Genomic DNA, 21,829 nt, shown 5'->3' on the forward strand with positions numbered 1-21,829 from the left:
TACTGATCGGGGCCATGAGGTATTGGAATTGTATCTCCTGCGGTGGTTTGAGGATAATCCAGCCTTGCCAGATTGTAAAGTGATCGGGGTGCTGCACAGTGTTAATGCACACGGAGAACACTGTGGGAGGCAGAGGAGAGTGCGGAGGAGAGGCAAGGAAGTGCCAAAGGTTAAATAAACAAAAAAATCTTTGAGAGCCAAAGCATTCAACAGACTTTTCTTTGATCTTTACCAAAATTTATGAAGAAATCCAAAAGGAATTTGATAGCAGACAGGAGTTGTCCATCAAGATTATTTGCTTCTTAGCTCCAGAACTCACTTACTTTATGCAAACTACTGGAAATGATCAAATTGCTTGATCGTGGATGTAAGCATCCTCAGGAAGGTTTCTAAGTATGACTTAGTTTATGTAATTGAAACGTAAGGGTAGCCACTCCAAGAACCCATAAAAACATCAGTTACATATTTTCATTTCACCTGAGTCATCTGAACAATCACCACAGTTGTTTCTTGTGTCACACACCTTGTCCACATATATCCAAGTCTTCTGGTTGGGACACTTGAATATCAAGTTTTGTGGGAGACTGCTGGGCATTTTGCCTATATTAGACAAAGACATTAGTTCTAATAGAAAACATTCATGCATGATAATGTTTTAAGTGTAATTCTGAATTTTAGTTATTCGTTTCTGGTGACTATTCTTTAATCTTGATTATTTGTCCACCTCGCATTCATCTTCACCATGACTGCAGTCCAGCTTGCCGTTACAAAGCAGTGACGGTGACAAGCAAGTAGTGAGGTCGTCACACAGGAAGCCAAGGTGCTGTGAAGCTGTCCTACAGTATTGATAGGGCAGACCTGGAAGATGTATGAGCTGAGTACTGGATGTTGTCGTGTGCATCCCTGGCCATGAACATCAAGCTGTAATAACAGAATAACCTGCTCCTCCTTCCCCCTCTGCTTCTTTCCACTGTTCTTTTTCCCATTATTTCTTCTCCTTTTCTTTCTTTTTCTCCCCCATTTTCCAAAACTCTCTAGACCTACCTCGCTTGCATTTCTTGCACCACCACTGGCATTTGGGCAAAAAGTGTGGACTCACTCCTGCCTGACGAGGAACCCAAGGGGACCGGCAGGGAGTCAACAAGCCTGAACTCTGGGGTGAGCCTGGCGGTAGCCCTGCAGCCCCTTCACTGTTTTCTTAGCTGGAAATGGCAATGAAGATAACTTGCTTCACCAACCTCAAGGGGGCGCTGTCAGTTAAACTGACTTCATCGTTCACGTGCAGGGAAACTACTCACCAAAAATGAGTGGGAGTTTGTCAAAATAATGTGATATTTAAAAAAAAATTTTAAGTACTATAAAAGTTTAATAGAAGTTAAGGTGTAAATAGTGGATTGGTAACCCTTATATCTCAAACATATTTACACCTAAAATAATGTATTTCCAGAAAATTCCAGTTTGGTGTGTAGAGTGGTAAATAGGCTGGAAATATGTGAGATACCTGGGTCAGAGTTGGTGAGGGCTGAGTGCAGGTGCGTTTGCATCTTGAAAGTTTTGTAGTTGGGACCAGGTTGATAATTAAGAGGCAGATGACACCACAGTTTGTATCCCCTAATCCATGAGGAGCTGATTTCTCTCAAATCACCAACAATGTTTAACACCAACCCAACCAAATACTGAATCATTCGCTCTTCTGTCTTGTTCACCACTGTTTCCCTAGTCTCCCTACTTACAGCAGAAACTCCTTGAAGGTAGAAACCATGTCCTGTGTGAGCTTCAGAGTTGGGCGGACCTGGATTGGAATTCCAGCTTGTAGATTTACCAACTACATGGATCTTGGGCAAGTCACCTAACTTCTCCGAGTCTCTGCTCATAAGGGTGATAATGGTGATAACAACCATCACCTCGCAAGACTGTTGAAAAGAACGAAATAAAGATGACGTGTTAAGTGTCTAGAGCAGTGGTTGGCACATCCCTCAGGCCCATTATCCCGTCATCAGGAGACTCAGCCCCTATCACCCAAATCAGGAGACTCACCCATTTAGAAAATAATTGGGGGATAAATATATTTTTGTTGGTTGAGTGAATTATCAACAGATCCAGCACCTTGGGGAGACACATACTTGCAGGTTTCACAGGTATCCCAAAGGTGATCTCAAGACTGATAGCAGAAGCCATAAGTCCAAGCACAAGGAATGCCATGAAGGAAATCCAGAGACACTGCCTGGTGGGAGGCCAGCGTTGCTCTGTCAGCAAAACACAAACATGAAGAACAAGGCTTCATCTCAGGGCAGAGGCTCATGTGGGGGCTACGGTGCTAACCAGCCAGCTGTTGCCTATGGTCACGTCAGTGGGAAAGGCAGGAGCCAAAATGACAGGACCTTAGAAGTATGCTTTGAACCGTAGTGGTGCTTTCCTGTCTACAGTTGCTAATCCAATCTTTTGGGCCCCCAGCCTTATGATGAGTGGCTATTGCTCCCCGCACTGTGAAAATGAAGCTCTAAAATGAAGAAACAGGGCCAGTGAGGGGAATGACTTCTGAGGTTTATGCTGATGTAAGTGGAACTATCTCACCTTAAACCCAGGTCTTCTGGCTCCCTCTCCAGGGCTATGTCTACTCTGCTGAAGTTTCCCCAAACCTGGTTTTCAGGCTACTTCTACCAGAATCAGTGCAGAAAATGCAGATTCCCAGGCCCCACCCCAGACCTATGGGATCAGAATCTCTAGGCGGTGGGGCAGAGACCTGCATATTTTTTGAGCACTCAGGTCATTCTTGGACACATCAGTCTGAGAACTAACAGTCCTATACCAAAGAGGAGTGCAGACTCGGGGCTTGGGTTCCAACCAGACGCTCCTCAGGACTCTTGCTTACTCGTGTCTGGCATCAGCAGTCCCTGACGAGCAGGAGGGGAGCTGCTTCCCTTGGAGTGGCTTGGCACCAGGCGAACTTGCCTGACCAGTGTTACCGGCATGCCACAAAGAGGAAACAGAGCTCCCACTGCTCCTGGTCGTTGCCGTCAGCAGCACTGCCTTCACAGTCAGACTCCTCTCTTTGCTAGTCCCGAGGTGGCCCAGCGGCCAGAGCTCCTAAATCTCTCTGAACCTTCTTCAGGGCCTGAGTCTGCAGTTGTGGGATCTCCTGGGCCTCCATGTAAGGAATTAGCATTCAAACCCCCTGTGGGTAAACAGTACATTTTAACAGGAGAGAGATGAGATGGCATCTTTTATGGCGACCACTCCTAGAGTCTAAGGCTTTTGTCCCTTTGGAACTATATCAAGTATAAAGATTAATTCTTTTATCTCTAACACCTAACAGTGCTTCACAATCAACAGCCCTGTCACGCAGCTGTGCGTATTCACATTACTGGTGAAGAAACTGAGGCTTCAAGAATCTAAGTGTCAGCAAGTGTAGAAATAGGGACTCGACCTCAATCAGACCCTCTCTCTGAGTCCTCTGCCCACCACAAAGCTGCACTGAAGATTTTCACTCTGCTGGGTCACAAAACCCTGCAAATCCCCGCGCCTTAAGCCCGAGTCTCCGGCTCCTGGGGTCAGTGTGCATTAGTCCTTCCCACGGTAGCTACAGCCTTTAAAATGTTCTTACTCTTTGATTAGAAATCCCATTCTGGGCCTCTACCCTGTGCATATAATTGGATCTGCAGAAGAAAGCTTTATGTGGAAAGATTTTTTACAAAATTTTTATGTAGTGTAATTTTTAACGGGAAATACTAAATGCTAAACGAATTCTAAATGAAAACGCTTCAGTGGCTTTAATATTAAACGCCTGTTTACTAAAAGTGATCAAATAAACCATTCAGTTTTATATGTGATGGATCCTCGACGGGGTAAAACAATCATATAAAGACACCAAGCGTGAAGAGAAAGCCTGCGCAGTCCGCAGCGGCCGTCTCTGGATTGCGGTTCGTTTGTTCATCATTCATTCCTTCGGCAAATATTTGCGGAATATCTGTGTCTGGCGTGTGCCATGCTCCGTAGACACACTAACGAACAGGACAGATGTAGCCTTGGCCTGAGGCGAGCTGGAGGTCTGGGGACAATGTGATGTTTAGCAGACGGGTTTGTGTCAGAATCACTAGGGGGGAGGGGGGAGCGTTAAAAATTCGCGTATTCGTGGCGTTAGGGCATAATATAATTTTTTAAAAAGCTCCCTTAGTGATTCTGAAACACAGCCAGGATGATAGGTACTCTTCTAGAATAGAAGTCTCCAACCTTTTATGATCCCACATCCCTTCAGTAACACAACAAATAAACGAAATAAAATTAACATTCCCCCCACGACATATGAATATTTATTTATAAATTCTACGCCTGTACTAGTCCACTAATGTATTACGTATATTGTAAGACATTGTCGAAAATTGAAATTTAGGAAGGGTGAAGTTAAATATACTATAAAGATAGAAATCTTAATAATTTCTTCCCTGACCCACTGGATCCTCCTTGGCGCCCTGTGAGATTCATTTGGAAATTACTTCTCTCTCTAAAGGACAAAGGGGCTGTGAGCGGCGAACAAGAAAGGAAGCTGCTTTTACGAAGTCATTGCTTATTTAGTAGGACGGCCTCGAGGGGGTTGGAAAGGCTCATGCAAACGCTAATCATTGAAACAGACATTGAAATAGACCTGTGACATTACAGTGGAATTAGAGCGACACAGCCTGTCTTTATTACCTGGGTGGCTGATGCGTAACTGGAAATCATTCCTCTGCGCGTCAGCGGACACGAGGGAGTTTATGGGGTCTCTGGGCCCTAAAATCCATCTTAACTAAGCCGTAACAGCCAAGAAAGAGGAAGAAGGGATTGTGCAGAGTGAAAGATGAACGAGGGGCTTGCCCGAGGCCTGCAGCCAATCAGGGCGAGGCTGGGGCACTGCGGTCCTGAGGAGGAGCTGGGCTGGGATGCTGAGCGGAGCTGCCCGGAGGGGCGGTGAGCCTTGCGCCTGCGCAGTATTTCCTCACTCGGGCCCGAGACCCCGTCGGCTGCAAGGCCAGTGTCCGCCCTGAAGAGGGCAGCAGAGAGCAACGAGTGGGCCCCAACTCCTCGGGCTCCGCGCAGCCCGCCGCGCAGCAACCACCACCCCTCTCTGCTCAGCGGCGGCGTGGACTGGAAGGACCCCAAGGGCCAGGAGATGCTCGCGGCTGTCCCATGCTTCTCGGGATGACTGGCCGGGACGTTTTGAAGCGTTTGGAGGTAAATCCGCAGCCACTCGCCCCTGCCACGGTGGTCGTGTCTTCTGTTTGCAAGCAGTATGAGGTAGTTTAAGCACCTTCAAATGCCTCTAGTTTACTTTCAGAGGGAACCCGGGAGGTAAGCGGATTTGTAGGACCGTTTCATAGATGAGGAAACAGATGCCCAAAGATTGAACACTTGACCTGCCTTCCATAGCTGGTTAGTGACAGAGCCGGACTTGGACCCAGATCTCCTAAAAGCAAGTAGAATTTAACTTTTCCTGCTAAACTCACTTCTCTTAGAGTTCTTGGGCCGTTTCTCAAGGATCTGCATATTCTCTTTGAGAATATAAACTTTTGTTTTCATTGTGGTGATAATCTGTAACAGTTATTAAAGCGTATTCTGAATCCTCTGGATGACCATGACTGACTGGTGGCATGTGTTGTCAGGATCTTGATTTACTTTGTGTTTATCCTTCAATTTGTGCTTGTCTTTGAGTTTGTACCAAGTGAAATCCAGTTGACTTCACGGTACACTCTATCACTGAGATATTTTGCAGCAGGCTGAACGCAGAAATGTGGTGGGAGAACTGAGTCATCTTAGGACACACAAAATACAGGCATGTCAGACGTAAAAGTAACTTGCCCACAACGTCCATGTTCACGTTTCCAGGAGACGTGCACTGTGGTCGCAGTCTTTGAAAATATCAGCTTTCAACCGTTCAGTTGATAATAATTTTAGTGGTAAGCATGCCTTGAAGAATGGTTCTGTTCTGGAGTCAACAATAATTGGATTAGTTGCCGCTGCATGCAGACTGATCTCTTCCCATAGAAGGGAACTGTACAGTTATCAAGTACCATCCATGTTGCTCACTCGCAGTGTCAGTTAAGTGAAAGGTTTGCTTCTCCTGAGCCACAAACAGGCTGGGATGTACGAAAACTCCTGTGTGTAAGCAAACAGGCGTCCTCGGGAGTTGTATTTTCAACTTCACAATAGAGAAGCAAACTAAATATATGACCAGGCCTGAGCTAACCGTTAACCCCAAATTGGCAATTTAGTTTCTGTAAGACAATATGGTAGTCCTCCCTTATCCTCAGGGGCTACGTTCCAAGACCCTCGGTGGATGCCTGAAACCACGGATAGTACCTTACCCTACATACAATGCTTTTCCTATACATACATGCCTCTGATAAAGTTTAATTTATAAATTAGACACAGTAAGGGAGTAATGGCACTTGTGCTATTATTAAGTAAAATAAGGGTTACTTGAACACAAGTACTGTGATACCACAACAGTTGATCTGATAACCCAGATGGCTGCTAAGTGACTGACGGGTGGGTGGTGTGTACAGCGTGGATCCGCTGGACAAAGGGATGATCAAATCCCAGGCGGGACGGAGAGGGATAACTTGAGATTTCATCACGCTACTCAGAATGGCGAGCAATTGAAAACTTATGCGTTGTTTATCTCTGGAATTTTCCAATTAATATTTTCGGACCACAGTTGACTGTGGATAACTGAAACTGTGGAAAGTGAAATCACAGATCAGGGGGACTGCTGAAACATCCACTTACCCATCACATTAAATTAATATTACAAATTTGAATTTTATTAGTTTTATGGTATTTGGTTTCAATTTTGTTCTGCAATTATATAGTAACCCATAAGCGCAGAGTTTATGCATTGTTTTATGGTTGTCCGTATTGAAATAACATTATAATAAACATTAAAATGATAGCGGTGTGGTGGGAGTCGGGAGCCTGCAGTCATTTTCCCAGAATGCGAAGGAGTCCACTCAGTGCTGGGTGTGAGGAGGCTGTCTCCTCTCCTCTTGGCAGTCTTGCTGCATTCCCTCCCTGCACCAAGCCCTCTCACCTCTGAGAGCTGCTCAGATTCCTTTTCTTCACCTTTCTTCTTAGCAACATCAGCCCCCACTCTTCTCTTACTGTAACTCCACACTCAGCTCCTCGGCTCTCAGGGAGCTCTCCTTCTCGGGAAAAGTTTTGAGACCCTAATCTAGTTCAGTTACCCTTCTTCACACATGAAGAAACTGGGGCCTCGATGGCTAAAGTGACTCTAGTTCAAGGTCACCGGAGACTGCAGCCAGCATTCCTGGTTTTCAGCCTGGGAACAGATCCACAGAAAGGGCAGAGGGAAGCAGCCGTCGCTATTTCCCACGGGCCTGCTGCTTGCCTGTTCCTGATGCGGGAGGGAGGCGACACAGGCATGGTGGAAGGCATTGCGAGAGGGGCGAGTACCGTGCAGCGTGGTGCCTGGACCTTCCAGCGTCTGAGCCGAGGCTGCGTGATGAAGGGCACAGTCACTGGAGTCAGCAAAGCCGACCCTGGACTTGACCTGCCAAGAGGAGCTGGTGACCCTGGGCAGCCGTTGCCTCCCTGCAGGCCGCAGCTTCCTTGTCTGTAAAACGGTCAGGGTTGCAGTAGAATTTCAGTGTCTCCCAACCTCCCCTGAAGATACGAATCCCTTGGCGTGTTTCTTAAAAACCCATGTTCCTGGGCCCCCACCCTGAGCTGGAATGTCCCAGGGGAGATGCCTGGTAACCTGAAGTTAACAGGGGCCTCAGCTCTTTGTTACCATCAGGGAGACTCCGGACCAGATAAGTCCTGAGGCCTCTGCCTCCTCTCCTTCTGCGTCAGCGAAAGCCCCCGATACACTGCAAGTGTGACGCTGAGAGGAAGAACCTGGAATCGGCACCAGCCCTTCACCCCTAAGAGCGCGGTCAGTGTGTCACTCAGCAGGTCTCCGAGAGACAGGGACAACGAGACGGGTGGGCTTTAATCAGAGGAATTAACTGCGAGGGCACAGGCAGGCCTCCCAGGAGAGACGGACGACTGTGGAGCAGCAGCGGGGTTTTCCGGGTGGCTGGAGTTGGACACGGCAGGCCTGAGCCTGAGCCTGGAGTGCAGCCGTCTGCACTTCTGAGGGGAGCCAGCTCTGTGGGTCTGTCCAGTGTAGTGTGTCCCTTAGTGGTGGCCCGGCTTCAGGGGAACCAGCTGGGCTCCCCTGGTGACACGTCCTAGCTCTATAGGAGGCCAAGCTCCATTTTCTGTCTTAATGAGCAGTGACACCATCCAGTCAGAAATGGACATGCAGAGATGGGGGGCGTACAGGAAAGATTGTTCTGCCGCTTGTTAAGACGGTGAGGAAGACTTCATCTGAAACGACTGCAGTAGGGGGAGAGACTCACCTCAGCTCTGAGTACAGCAAAGACGGGGCATTTACAGCCCCCGAGCAGAGGGAGGGGGCAGCGGAGGGAAACTAGAAAGAGGAACTTGATTCCACCTCAAGGGGAGAGGGATCGTGATAAACCGGCTGAGTCGGGTTCGTGCTCAGACTGGGCTCAGCAGGCCAAGGTCAAGGTCAAGGTGAAGGTCAAGTCGAGAGGGAGGCTGGAGGAGCCTGACTAAGCTTCATCAAGGACGGAGTCTGTCAGGGGCTGAGATGAGTTAATAAGGCGCTGGTGGGGTTGCGGGTTTCTCTCTGTCGGGCTGAAGAGCTGGCTGAGGAAGAACCATTGGTGGGTCAATACGGAGGCTGACTGGGGCTTGTACTGCTTGACAGGCAACGTTCGTCATAATGAAAGAGTAACAATTACAGCTCTCGTTTGTTATTTTCCACGTGGCAGTAATTTTATATACATTATTTCAAATCCTTAGAAAAACCCTCCGAGATGGTATCACTATTTTAATTTTACGATGAGGAAACAGGCTCAGGAAAAGCCTTGTTGAAGTCAGGAATTGAACCCAGGTCCGTCAGATTCTCAACCCCGAGGGTTCTCACCATGGCATGAGTCTTAGCAGTTTGTAGGGTGAATGAATTTGTAAAGGTAATGAACAAGTGGACCAGTGAGCTTTATTTCAGGTCTAAAGTAGGTGATGGCGCTCAGGGCAGGCCACCCCAAGATGCGCAGCTCTGGTATGCGGATTATTTCCAGCTGAAGACAATAAAGACTCAGAAAACTCGGGAGGGACATTTGAGTTTCCCCTCCCAAATTGCCTAAAGAACTTAACATAAAAGCTCTGTTTCAGGAAGGAGTTACTATCATGATGGCTGTAATATAATGTAAAATAGATGTTACAATAGGAAAGGCACCAAGCCCCTCTAATCAAAATTCTGTCTCTTCCTGGCCACATTCTCTGGGTCGCCCTGCTGGGAGTTGCCAGACAAACATTTACATTTATAAGGGAAATCTCCATTTGTAAAGGTATCTCCCTCTCTGTGCTGGGAGGAGCGGGGGATGACCTCATCTCTAAAAACTTATCAACGTGAAAGTTGAGGCCTTAAATCTGCATAATAACCTTACTCTTGTTTACTATGCTTTTCTGATAATCTCCCATAACTGACTCCCCTTATCCCCAACTTCCTCCTTTGTCTTTGGCTGAAGATGGTATTTAAGATGAGAATCTCTGCTATTCTGTTCAGAAACTCAGTTTCCCTGGTTTCTCTCATGTATACATGTTATTAAACTTGCTATTATTTTCTCCTGCTAACCTGTCTTTTTAATTATCTGGCTAGCCAGAAGAACCTGAAGGGAAAGGGCAGAGGGGGATTCTCCCTGTTCCCTACATAGGTTTCAGGTAAAATGAGTCCTCCTGTCTCTAAGGAGTCTCAGGAGTGGTGTCAGCCTCGTCTGCACACTGGCTTCTCCCTCCGTCCTTGTCTCACTGCCTCATCTTCCCGAGCATCATTTTTGTTTTTTTTACTGTGACTGAGCTGCTCCACAAGAAGGGTGAATTGGCTCCAAGCCTGGTGACTCAGTGTCCAGCTGGGCCCTGGGAAACCCCGCGGACTGAGGGGGTTGCTAAGGAGGACCGACTGCATCACTCAGGCCTCCGTGGTGTGTGGATGTCCTGGGGCTACCGACTCCCTCTGCCGGTTTCTGACCAAAGGCCGCCGGTCCAAGTGCTGACAGGAGGGAGGATGCTTATGGCTCGTTCCCTGGCCTCCTGGCTGTGCCGAGGGAGCCTGTTCCCAGAAACGCACCGCTGATTTGAGCACCCAAATGGCTGGGCATATTAAGAGTGAGTCCAAGCTGTCAGAATTGTTGGCTCCAACGGGAGCAAAGAAGGATAAACAAAATCTTTCTAAACTGGGAAATGGTTCAGGATTATTTTTCTTTGCTTTTCCAATTGATCAAAGATAAGCTTTCAACATCAGAATGTTTTATTAAAATTTTTCTAATAGGCTTCATTGTTTTGTTAATCAAGCTTATCACAAGTGTAGCATCTCTATATCTGTATTGCTAATTGGCTTCTTTCAAACCATGTCAACATTTTAGTTGTTTTTCAACCACCTTTTCTTTTTTCTTTTCATGAAGTAGGTTCTGCCTTATCAGCTCCTTTGAAGATTGGCTGGCTTTTGAGGGATATTTTTATCCTATTGATTTGTGTGCTTATAAAATATGCAGTGAGGACAGATGGACAGAAGGCTGGAGTGGAGAAGAAGGAAATAATTATCTGCCTGGTACAAAGTGTGTACTTGCAAGTTTCTGTGTATGCCACAAGCTCTAGAAGGTCACGAAACAGTGATGTGAACTATTTAAAATAACATAGTTGTTTTGTGTCCACGTCTCAGCCTATAATAGTGATGCTATCAGCTACAAATGCCTGGGGGCAGTCACCTGGGCCCTACTTGTGACGAGTTGTCCCTACAGACATTTCCCCAACCCATGTGTGGCTGGACCTGCCCTTGTGGTTCTTGTTATTATTCAAGACATACCTCAGTAACAACCATTAGGGAACTTTGGAAAAACAAGGCTTATTACTCACAAGTCCTGGAGAGTACATGGCACGCCTGGGGCCACACAGCAAGGTCACCGGTAGAGAGAGACCTGGAGGTTTCTGGGGACCCAGGTTCTGCCTTTATTGGGGTGAAGGGTGGGGTGCCTAGGGTTTTGTGGGTTCACTCTTTATTGGGGAATTCAAAAGCTGAGATTAAAATATAACCCAGGTCCTAGTATTATTATCTGATCCACATATAAAATCAACTCTTGTTGTAGCTGTCTCTTGCTTCATTCAAGTATTCCATTATGTGTTTCATCAAATCTAAGGTGCTTTTGAGGTTGACGATGTAGAGGAAGAAGAAATATTCCTCTACCCTTGTAGGTTCTTCTGGCTTGTCTGAGAATTAAATTGACTTGAGACAGAATAACAGGAGAAAATCAAACAAATTTAATAACATCTATACACGGGAGAAACCCAGGTAAACTGAGTGACTCGCCAAAATGACCAAAGCCACCACCTTTAATACCATCTTCATCTAAAGACAAAGGAGGATGTTGGGGGTAGTGGTTTGGGACTTCAAAGGGGAGGAAGGAAATTCACATGGAGAAGAAAAGCAAATGTTTGGTAAACAAGTGTTTACCATGCCTTGCAGAGACAATGGGACATGGAGAAGACTTTGATCAAATGGGCCTTGCTAGGTTCCTCCCTGTCCACCATGCCTAGTTCATATTATTCTGTAGTTATCTATGGCATTAGCTCCTTCCTGGAACAGGCCTTCTGTCTTAAATTCTTTTAGGCAGTTAGGGGGAATGTCAGAGTTTCTTCCTGAGTCTTTTGTTCTTAAAAATAATCAAGCCAAAGAGACAGATTTTGGAGTAGCAAATTCTGCTTCCCCACAATGATTTCTGGATCCTAACCAAAGGTGTCAACGGAAGATTTCACACTACTTCATCGTGACTGCCACCTCGCGGACAGTTATTGTATGACACATTGATTGCATCCTGCTTTTAGAGATGTGTGCTGATCTTAGTGAGGTTAAAGTGAGGGAAAAAAGAGTGCACTTTAGAATTGTTGAAAAATCGGGCCGGCCCCATGGCTTAGCAGTTAAGTGTGCGTGCTCTGCTACTGGCAGCCCAGGTTCGGATCCCGGGCGCGCACGGGTGCACCGCTTCTCTGGCCATGCTGAGGCCGCATCCCACATACAGCAACTAGAAGGATGTGCAACTATGACATACAACTATCTACTGGGGCTTTGGGGGAAAAAAAAGGAGGAGGATTGGCAATAGATGTTAGCTCAGAGCCAGTCTTCCTCAGCAGAAAAAAAAAAAAGAATTGTTGAAATAGGGTATATTTGCATAACAGAACAATTAGGGACTAATTCTTCGCTTTACATAAATTTTCCATAGTAGACCCTTAAATAATGACTCTGGTCCTTTAAAATCTAATTTGATTCACTAAATCCTAGTTGATGCACTGTGTTGATGGGATACACTGTTGCACATGGCAGGGACACTGTGCAGATCGAGTGTGCCCGTCACCTGCCTTTCACCTGCTGAGAGAAAAGGCTCTTGTATCAGCACATGATTTAGTCCTGATAATCTTTCTTTTTCTCTCTCTTTCCTTCTAGAAAACGTAGATAACTCAAAATTATTTACAGTCAGCATCTTCTCTTTCAAATAAAAAAAATTAACTGCAGACATCAGAAGATAGGCTTAATGGTTTTTGGTGCTCACTATTTCGGCCTAGAGAATGCGAGGTTTAGTCCTCCACTTGTTTCTTTTTTTTCTTTTTTGGTCTTCCTCTTTTTGCTGAGGAAGGTTAGTCCTTATCTGTGCCAGTCTTCCTCTATTTTGTATGTGGGACGCCACCACAGCATGGCTTGATGAGTGGTGTGTAGGTCTGTGCCTGGGATCCAAACCTGCAAACCCCGGGCTGGCAAAGTGGAGCACTTGTACTCAACCACAACGCCACTGGGCTGGCCCCTACTTGTTTCTGTTTTGAGCATGTACAGGAACACAAGCCTGGGAAACCAGCTCCTTCACCACTTACCAGCTGTGCACGCCCTATGCCTCCTTGGGTCTCGGTTCCTTTGACTGTCAGATGGAAATACTCAGCAATCTTTCCAACTTGGAGGGACTCCTGGGTGAATCAGATGAGGCGATGGGCAGAGCACTGTGGCAACTGTTAAAGGCTTTATACAAACGTTTGGAACGAAATCAAAGGGTTGGATCTAAATCTGTGTGGTGTAAAGAATTCAGCTTATTTTTGGAGTTCAAAAGTGATGACAGGGGCTGGCCCTGTGGCGTAGCGATTAAGTGCATGCGCTCCACTGCTGGCGGCCTGGGTTCGGATCCCGGCCGCCCACCGGCACACCGCTTGTCAGGCCATGCTGTGGCGGCGTCCCATATAAAGTGGAGGAAGATCGGCACGAATGTTAGCTCAGGGCCAGTCTTCCTCAGCAAAAAGAGGAGGATTGGCATGGATGTTAGCTCAGGGCTGATCTTCCTCACAAAAAAAAAAAAAGTGACGACAAATTGTTATCCTATGGGACACCCACTAGGCCACTGGCAATGACGCTCAAGTCCGCTCAGTGAGTGGACACAGTTTGGTGCACAGGATGCTGGGAAGTCAACCTCAGGGGCCCAATAGCAGCCTCCACTTTCTCCCAGGTGCATGTCACCTGGCAGGTGTGTGGGGACCTCCTGAGCTGGAGCAAGAACCCCTCTCAGAACTGTAGGCAGTCAAACCTCAGAGCCCTGGTAGTCTCTGAAATGAGCCCTTCCTGAGGCCGAGGCGAAGCCTGTGCTTCGGGGACTCTGTGGGGAGAGCACTCAGGTCAACTTAGAGCAGGTGAAGACAGAGGCTTTCCTGAACTTTCCGTGGGTTTGTCACCTGGGGATTCCTCTCTCCTTTTCCTCTTGAAGGACCCAATTTGGAATAATCTTTCCCTTGTCCTGACTAAATCTCTGACAGAGGGATTATAAGTGTGTGACCCTGGCACCTGGAAATGCAGAAACTCTGGCCCTCGAGGTCCTGTGGCCTGTGAGAAATCTCCTCAGGCCACCATCATGGAAAGTATCTTCAGCAGGAATAAAGATTATTGCTGGCTTTTATTATTTTGTGAACAGTTTAGCCTATTTATAACTTATAGGGCAAAAATCTTAAAGAGTTTAACTATATATTTTAATTGGAGACTGCGTGTATGTCAATAACTTTATTAAAACATGCCCTTATAATGAAACTGTTATCTATATGTGTGTGTGTGTGTGTGTGTGTGTATGTCATATGCATATGTCAATACATGCTTACTGACTTTTATGGCAAGTTGGTTATTGGAAGTGATTGGCAGCGGACGTAACTGAGCCGTCCTTGTATGTAACCTTGGGTCCCCGGGAACACTGAAGGACTGAGTGTGATGTAGGCAGCTGGTTTTACCCCCGCCGCTTGGTCACTCGGAGCTTACCAGCATCTGCCCTCCAGGTAAAGCCTCCCAGGAGCAGCGTCTGAGAAACCCTTCTGACATTCCAGGTGCTGTTGGTAACAGAGAGGAGGTGTTGTTGGGTGGCTCCTGGGATGTGACCAAATGATTCCTGTTTAGCAGAGCCTTTTATTTACTTTTGAAAAAAGTAGAAATATCACCTTTTTTATGCTTCAGATCTGAAGGCATTTCCTTTGCAGTAGAAAGAGAGGGGGCCTCTGTCACCTATAAGAGAAGGAACAGCCTTGACCACACCAATGCACAGTCACTCATTTTGGGTTAAGAACACCCTGGAGGGAAGTGAGACTTCTCTGGGGGAGGGTTGAGCTGAGGATCTGCCATCTTGTCTCATTCTTAGGAGGTGCTCAGCAAACACTTGAGGAGGAGAGAGAGAGAGGGAGGGAAGAAAGACATTGGCAGAGTCCAAGCCTTTAAGAAGCCGATGTCAGGCTCAGCAGGAATAATTTAGTCCTGCTAAAGATAATCTAGAAGGATCTTTTTAGAAAGAAGACAATTTATTTCCCAAAGTAACAAATTTCTCAGTATTTAGGGGGTTCTAAGCTAGGCCCAAGTTGTGTCCCAGCCTGGCAGTCAGACCTGTCTGGGCAGGATGGATGGATTAGTAGGATGGGTGGCCCCAGGCATCTATTTATAGGAGCCGAGTTGTACGGGGTGCAGGCTCTTCTCAGGGAAGTTTTGTGGAGGAGGTTGAGGCGGTGAGGGATGGAGAGAGACTGTGGTGAGTGTCTCTGACACCTGGTCCTCTGGAGTCTGGAATCATACCTGAGCCCTGGAGAGAGAGAAAAGAGGGGAGGGGAGGGGATGGGAGGCATGACGGGGACTAAAGGACCTGTTTACTTGAAGGACTCCTGGTGCTCAGGTGGCAAAGGAGGTCAGAGTCTGGGAGAGGGATATCCTCCTTATTTCCTTGTGGCTATCAACATTCTTAGCATCAGAAACTAAGTCTGGTTAAACGAAAAGGACTTGACTGAAAAGCTATTGGTTCACAGAAATACCGGGAAGTCTTGAGAAGCAGGCTGGAGGAAGGCCAGGAACAAGGGGCACCAGGCAGCTGCAGGACCATGACCAAAATCTTGCCAATGAGGACATGGCTGTCACATTTCATACAGCATCTGCTGCCCCCAGAAACTGCATATTGCTGTGGTCACTGCTGTCACTGCTATGGACACCACTCTTCTTACTGCTTTGGGTCAGTAGCTACCAAAAAAATCTGGGCCGGGAGCATCTGATTGGTTAAACCTCCATCACATCCTTGCACTCTAGCAGCCAGGAGACTGGGAGGCAGGAGGCTGGGAAAAGGAGAAGCTAGGAAGGCAGCACCTGGACTGTTGGCTTCTTTAAAGGGAGGCGAGTTGAGACATTGTTTGGGGAGCACCAGGGAACTGGTGAATTTAATTACACAAAAATAAAATATGCCTGCTCTGAAAAATTAACATAAAGCCAAAAGCCAAATGCAAATTGGTTGTTGGAATAAACTTCCTGGAACGCCTTGTTTAAGATGAATCAACCAGTCATCTGTTTGCTTACCTTTATGCACAAAAGAAGAGAGAAAGAGGGAGTTCTAAGACTACTGTTTTCAAGAAAGAAGAACGGCAGGTTATATCTTCTAGTTACAAATCTCCAAGTAAATGCAGGTACCCATGCCTACTGGTCAGCATACAAGGTTTTTAGAGATTAAAAGCAGCATTTTTCAGGGACAGCATCAAACTTTGAAAGCCAGATATCTTACAAAAGGACTTTTTCCAGACAACTTCACAAGGAAACTTTTGTGGTTACTTAATATAAAACAGGATTTCATTCTTGTAGATGTTTCAGTCTCCAAATTTATCTAAACTTAATTTTTATTTATTTTTATTTATTTATTTTTTTTGTGAGGAAGATCAGCCCTGAGCTAACATCCATGCCAGTCCTCCTCTTTTGCTGAGGAAGACTGGCCCTGAGCTAACATCCGTGCCCATCTTCCTCCACTTTATGTGGGACACTGCCACAGCATGGCCTGACAAGCGATACATTGGTGTGTGCCCAGGATCCGCACCCACGCCGCCAGCAGCGGAGCGCGCATGCTTAACCGCTATGCCACAGGGCCAGCCCTAAACTTAATTTTTAAATTATTACTTAGCATTTCATAGTTTATGCTGGTGTCAGTAACTCTTTTCTATTATCTGCAATTAGTAGGGCTTGCTTTGTCAAGGTATAGAATTCCATTTGCCAGAACTGAGTCCAAAAGTGCAGGGCTTAAAGAAATGTATGATTTGATAAAATAATAAGGGAATCTGTGGTTTTTACTATTTTGCTTTTATATAATGGCTAGCCGTAAACCCCTTATCCCCAAGAGAAAATTCCCCATTCTCATCTATATACTTTGGGTGGGAGTGGGCCCTAATTGACTTAAACTAATCAGCATATCCTTCCAACTTGATCAAAATGATTGGATTAGGGATGGGCACATGACCTAGTCAGTGAGGGAGAGAGGGAGAAAGAGGAAATCCCAGGACTTGGGCAAGAGCCACCATCTCTCTCCCGCTGGAAAGCATAGAGTAGGGATGTGAGATCTGGAATCACTGGACTTAATGGATGAAGCCAACTCTGTGGAAGGCATAAGAAAGAGAAATAAATAAATGAGATCCTTGTTGACATTGTTTCAGCTGCTGGATTAGGCTTCACCTAAAGCTGTGACGACTTATGGACTTTTCAATTATGTGAGCCAATAAATGTCCTTTATTATTTAAATGAATTAAGTTCTAGTTCTTGCAACAGAATGATTTCTAATGGATACACTGGGACAAATACCTGCAACAAAGTATTCCTTATATAGAAGGTATTCCTTCAAGAGAATGAAAAGACAAGCCACAGACTGGAAGAAAATATTTGCAAAAGACATATCTGATAAAGGACTTATCCAAAATATACAAAGAACTTGTAAAACCCAATAATAAGAAAACAAACAACCTGATTGAAAAATGGGCTAAAGACCTTAACATACACTTCACGAAAGAATATATACAGATGGTAAATAAGTATATGAAAAGATGCTCCACATCATATGTCATCATGGGAATGCAAATTAAAACAACAATGAGATATCACTATACAACTATTAGAATGGCCAAAATCCAGAACACTGACATCACCAAACACTGGTGAGGATGTGGAGCAGCAGGAATTCTCATTCACTGCTGGTGGGAATGCAAAATGGTCCAGCCACTTTGGAAGACAGTTTGGCAGTTTCTTACAAAACTAAACACACTCTTATCATATGATCCAGCAGTCATGTGCCTTGATATTTACCCAAAGGAGTTGGAAACTTATTTATTTATTTGTTTTTGTGAGGAAGATCAGCCCTGAGCTAACATCCATGCCAATCCTCCTCTTTTTGCTGAGGAAGACTGGCTCTGAGCTAACATCTATTGCCAATCTTCCTCTTTTTTTTCCCTTTTTCTCCCCAAAGCCCCAGTAGATAGTTGTATGTTGTAGTTGCACATCCTGCTAGTTGCTGTATGTGGGACTCCGCCTCAGCATGGCCAGACAAGTGGTGTGTCGGTGTGCGCCAGGGATCCGAACCCAGGCCGCCAGTAGCGGAGCACATGCACTTAACCGCTAAGCCATGGGGCCGGCCCCTGGAAACTTATATCCACACAAAAACCTGCGCATGGATGTTTATGGTAGCCTATTCATAATTGCCAAAATTTGGAAGTAACCAAGATGTCCTTCAGTAGGTGAATGGATAAAGAAACTGGTATATCCAGACAATGGAATATTATTCAGCACTAAAAAGAAATGAGCTATCAAGCCAGGAAATGACACAAAGGAACCTTAAATGCATATTACTAAGTGAGAGAAGGCCATCTGAAAAGGCTACATAATGTATGATTCCAATCATATGACATTCTAGAAAAGTCAAAACTATGGAAACAGTAAAAGGATTAGAGGTTACCAGGGATTAGAGGGGAGGAAGGGATGAATAGGCGGAGCACAGAGGATCTTTGGGGGCAGTAAAAATACTCTGTGTGATACTATAATGGTAGATACATGTCATTATACATTTGTCCAAACCCACAGAATGTACAACACCAAGAGTGAAGCCTAATGTAAACTGTGGACTTGGGTGATTATGATGTGTCCATGTAGGCTCCTCAGCTGTAACAAACATACCACTCTGGTGGGGGATGTAGATAATGGTGGAGGCTGTGCATGTGTGGGGGCAGGTGATCTATGGAAAAATCTCTGTACCTTCGCTGTGAACCTAAAACTGCCCTAAAAAATGAAAGTCTTTTAAAAATAAGAAGTATTGAGCCAGCTCTGGTGGCCTAGTGGTTAAAAATTGGCGCACTCCACTTCAGCAGCCCAGGTTTGGATCCCGGGTGCGGACCTACACTACTTGTCTGTCAGTTGCCATGCTGTGGTGGTGGCTCACAGAGAAGAACTAGAAGGACTTACAACTAGAGTGTACAACCATGCACTGGGGCTTTGGGGAGAAAAAAAAAGGAAGATTGGCAACAGATGTTAGCTCAGGGCGAATCTTTCCCAGCAAAAAAAAAGACAGCTGAGAAATAAACTCTAAGATTAAAGAAAAAAAAAAAGAAATGTTTCTTAGTATATACGTTTCCTTAATATATAAAGAATTTTTAAAATTAATAAGAGAAAGAACAATGACCTAATAGAAAAGTGGACAAAGAACACAAATGAACGCTTAAATGCCAATAGATTATAAGCGTGCGCAACTCACAACTTTGTGGTTAAAGAGTTGTAAATTAAAATGGAAATAAGCTACCATTTTTAATCATTAGAATAAAAAAGTTCAAAAAGATAACAACCATGGAATGCTGGTGAACAATCTTTGCCTCTTCAAAGATCATGATGATATTCTTCTGTGTTTCCCTCTAAAAACTTTATGATTTTGCCTTTCATATTTAGGTACAGATCTACAATCCATGTCTAGTTAATTTTTGAATAAGATGTGAGAGCTGAATTTTAATTTTTTCCCCACAGTGATATTTAATTGACCCAGAGCCGGCCCCGTGGCTTAGCGGTTAAGTGCACGCGCTCCGCTGCTGGCGGCCCGGGTTCGGATCCTGGGCGCGCACCGACGCACTGCTTCCCCGGCCATGCTGAGGCCGCGTCCCACATACAGCAACTGGAAGGATGTGCAGCTATGACATACAACTATCTACTGGGGCTTTGGGGGGAGAAAATAAAATAAATAAAATTGAAAAAAAAAAAAGAAAAAATAATTGACCCAACACCATTTGTTGAAAAAAAATCCTTGTTTCCGCCACTGGGTTGCAGTGGTGTCTTTGTGTAAGTCAGCAGACATCTGTGTACAGATGTGTTTCCACACTCTATTCTGTTTCATTGGTTTATTCGTTTTGTCAATACCTGTCTTAACTGCTGTAGCTTTATAGTAAGGCTTGATATCTGGTAATTTTCCTCTTTTAACTTTGTTCTTTTTCAAGTTTTGGCTGTTCTAGGTCCCCTCAGCACTATATGCTGATGATAATGTGTCCACACCAACATTCTTTTGGTTAATGTTCGATGGTATCTTTTCCCATCATTTTACTTTCAATCTGTCTGCATCCTTGTATTTAAAGTATGTTTCTTTAAAATAGCGGTAGACGATTGTTGTTTGGTTTCCTTAGTCCAGGCTCTCAACTTTTGTCTCTTCATTGGAATGTTTAGTCCTTGTACATTTAGTGTTGGATTTAAGTCAACCATCTTGCTATTTGTTTTCTAATTGTCCCATCTGTGCTTTGTTCTCGTATTTCTCATTTCCTGCCTCCTTTCAAATTCATCAAGTATTTTTTTATTATTCCATTTTATCTTCTCTATTAGCTTCTTAGTTCTATATTATTCTTTTGCTTATCTACTTAGGTGCCTGGTCAGGGATCTCCAAAGTGAATTTCGTATGTATTGTATTTGTTGCTCTTTTTCTTTCTAAATGAAATGCGTATGACTGGGTGCTAGGTTAATCTCAGTCTCCATAACTGGTTCAGGAATGAGCATGTGACTCAATTGCAGAAAATGAGACTAGAGGAGAGATTTTCTGGAAGCTTCTGGGGAAGTTCTTCCTCACTCTTCTGGAAGGAGTATAGGACACCTCTTTGTCTCACTGGACTGGACAGAAATGAAGAAGCATGTGGCCCTGTTGTTATTAGAAGCCACATTATTGCCCCAAGGGGAACCAGACTTAGGCTAATCCTGAGTTGTGGCAGTGGAGTGCAGAGCTCCAGGAACCCGGGTCTCACTTGGCATTGTTGAGCTGCTCCATCGACCAACCTTGAAGTCCACCTAACTCTGGGTTTCCTCCTATATGAGCAAATACGTGTACTTATTGGTTTAAGCCATCTTAAGTGGGTTTTATTTTACAGCTGAAAGTATCCTAACAGATACAAGAAGTATACATTACTTTTATCTTCAGAAAAGTAACAGAGATAAATTTTTTTAAATGCCTAAGTATTGGGGATTTTGACCTTGACTTCCTGAAGCCACAGAAATAATTTTCTTCTCTAAATTCATTCCTATCTGACATTAACCTCTGTTCTCTATTATGTCATATTGCCCTGTGGTTGGTTAGTTTGTCTCGCATTCTCTCCCTGACTGGATCCCTGAGGCGCAGTGGCCATGACTCCTGCCCTGGGCATAAACCGTGATATTTGTGCTAGGCTTTCTCATACGACAACATTAGTTGGTATATTTTACTTCTCCCCAAGTGAGAGGCTGTGTGAACGCTGACTAAGTACAATGCTCTCTTGGGGAGGGACCTGTAACATCTCATCAATGTAGGGAAGGCAGCATTATCTTTTTATTTTTTTTATTTATTTTTATTCTTTATTATTATTTTTTTTTTCCCCAAAGCCCCAGTAGATAGTTGTATGTCATAGTTGCACATCCTTCTAGTGGCAGCATTATCTTTTAAAGAATCTAGGGTGGACAGAGAGAGTGTTTATTCTCTGGAGAAGGCAGTAAGGCCAACTCTGGCCCAGGTGGGCAGAGGGGCTCTTCCTTAAACACTGACAACCTGATCCTGAAGCAGCAGAGGGACCTCCGAGGCAGGGCTCACTGAGAGAGGGGCACCCACAGTTGACTGCATTCTTGTTGACAGGCTCCTTGGCAGAGGGGCAAACACAGGGCAGACGAGTGAGAGGAGAGAGAAGTTTTCATAGCAGACGTGCGTCGTTGGGGAGGGTTACCTGGCCCTGTGGGTGAACCCTGTGAGCTGGCGCGAGTTCCAGAAGGCCAGTGCTTTGGTCAACTCCTGTGTCCCAGTGTAAATCCTGGAGCAAAGGAAGTAACAAGGCAAGCTCTTTGGCATTTGTTGGTACACACTGCTGTCCTGGGTGTTCAGAACTCCTTTTATTCAAAAGGTAAGCAAAATAAGTAAACAATCGAGTGGCCTCAGAA

The 21,829-nt window shown here is 45.2% G+C and overlaps 1 protein-coding gene and 1 long non-coding RNA gene across 2 annotated transcripts in view; one reads left to right on the forward strand and one right to left on the reverse strand.

Annotated features, from left to right (window-relative positions):
• Window positions 1-1,565: 1,565 nt before the first annotated feature.
• LOC131417834 (uncharacterized) lies at window positions 1,566-4,787 on the reverse strand. Its single transcript, XR_009222765.1, has 3 exons — window positions 4,690-4,787; window positions 2,124-2,246; window positions 1,566-1,913 (listed from the first exon to the last, which is right to left on the reverse strand). It is a non-coding gene; the product is annotated as an uncharacterized LOC131417834 (long non-coding RNA).
• A 182-nt stretch (window positions 4,788-4,969) lies between these two features.
• UTP15 (UTP15 small subunit processome component) overlaps window positions 4,970-21,829 on the forward strand; it is a 52,166-nt gene continuing 35,306 nt past the window's right edge. The window contains exon 1 of the mRNA XM_058561055.1: window positions 4,970-5,208. The gene's annotated coding sequence lies outside the window, so the exon portion shown is untranslated. The remainder of the gene's footprint in view (window positions 5,209-21,829) is intronic.

This window comes from Diceros bicornis, chromosome 1 (genome assembly GCF_020826845.1).
Source record: "Diceros bicornis minor isolate mBicDic1 chromosome 1, mDicBic1.mat.cur, whole genome shotgun sequence".
Taxonomy (NCBI): domain Eukaryota; kingdom Metazoa; phylum Chordata; class Mammalia; order Perissodactyla; family Rhinocerotidae; genus Diceros; species Diceros bicornis.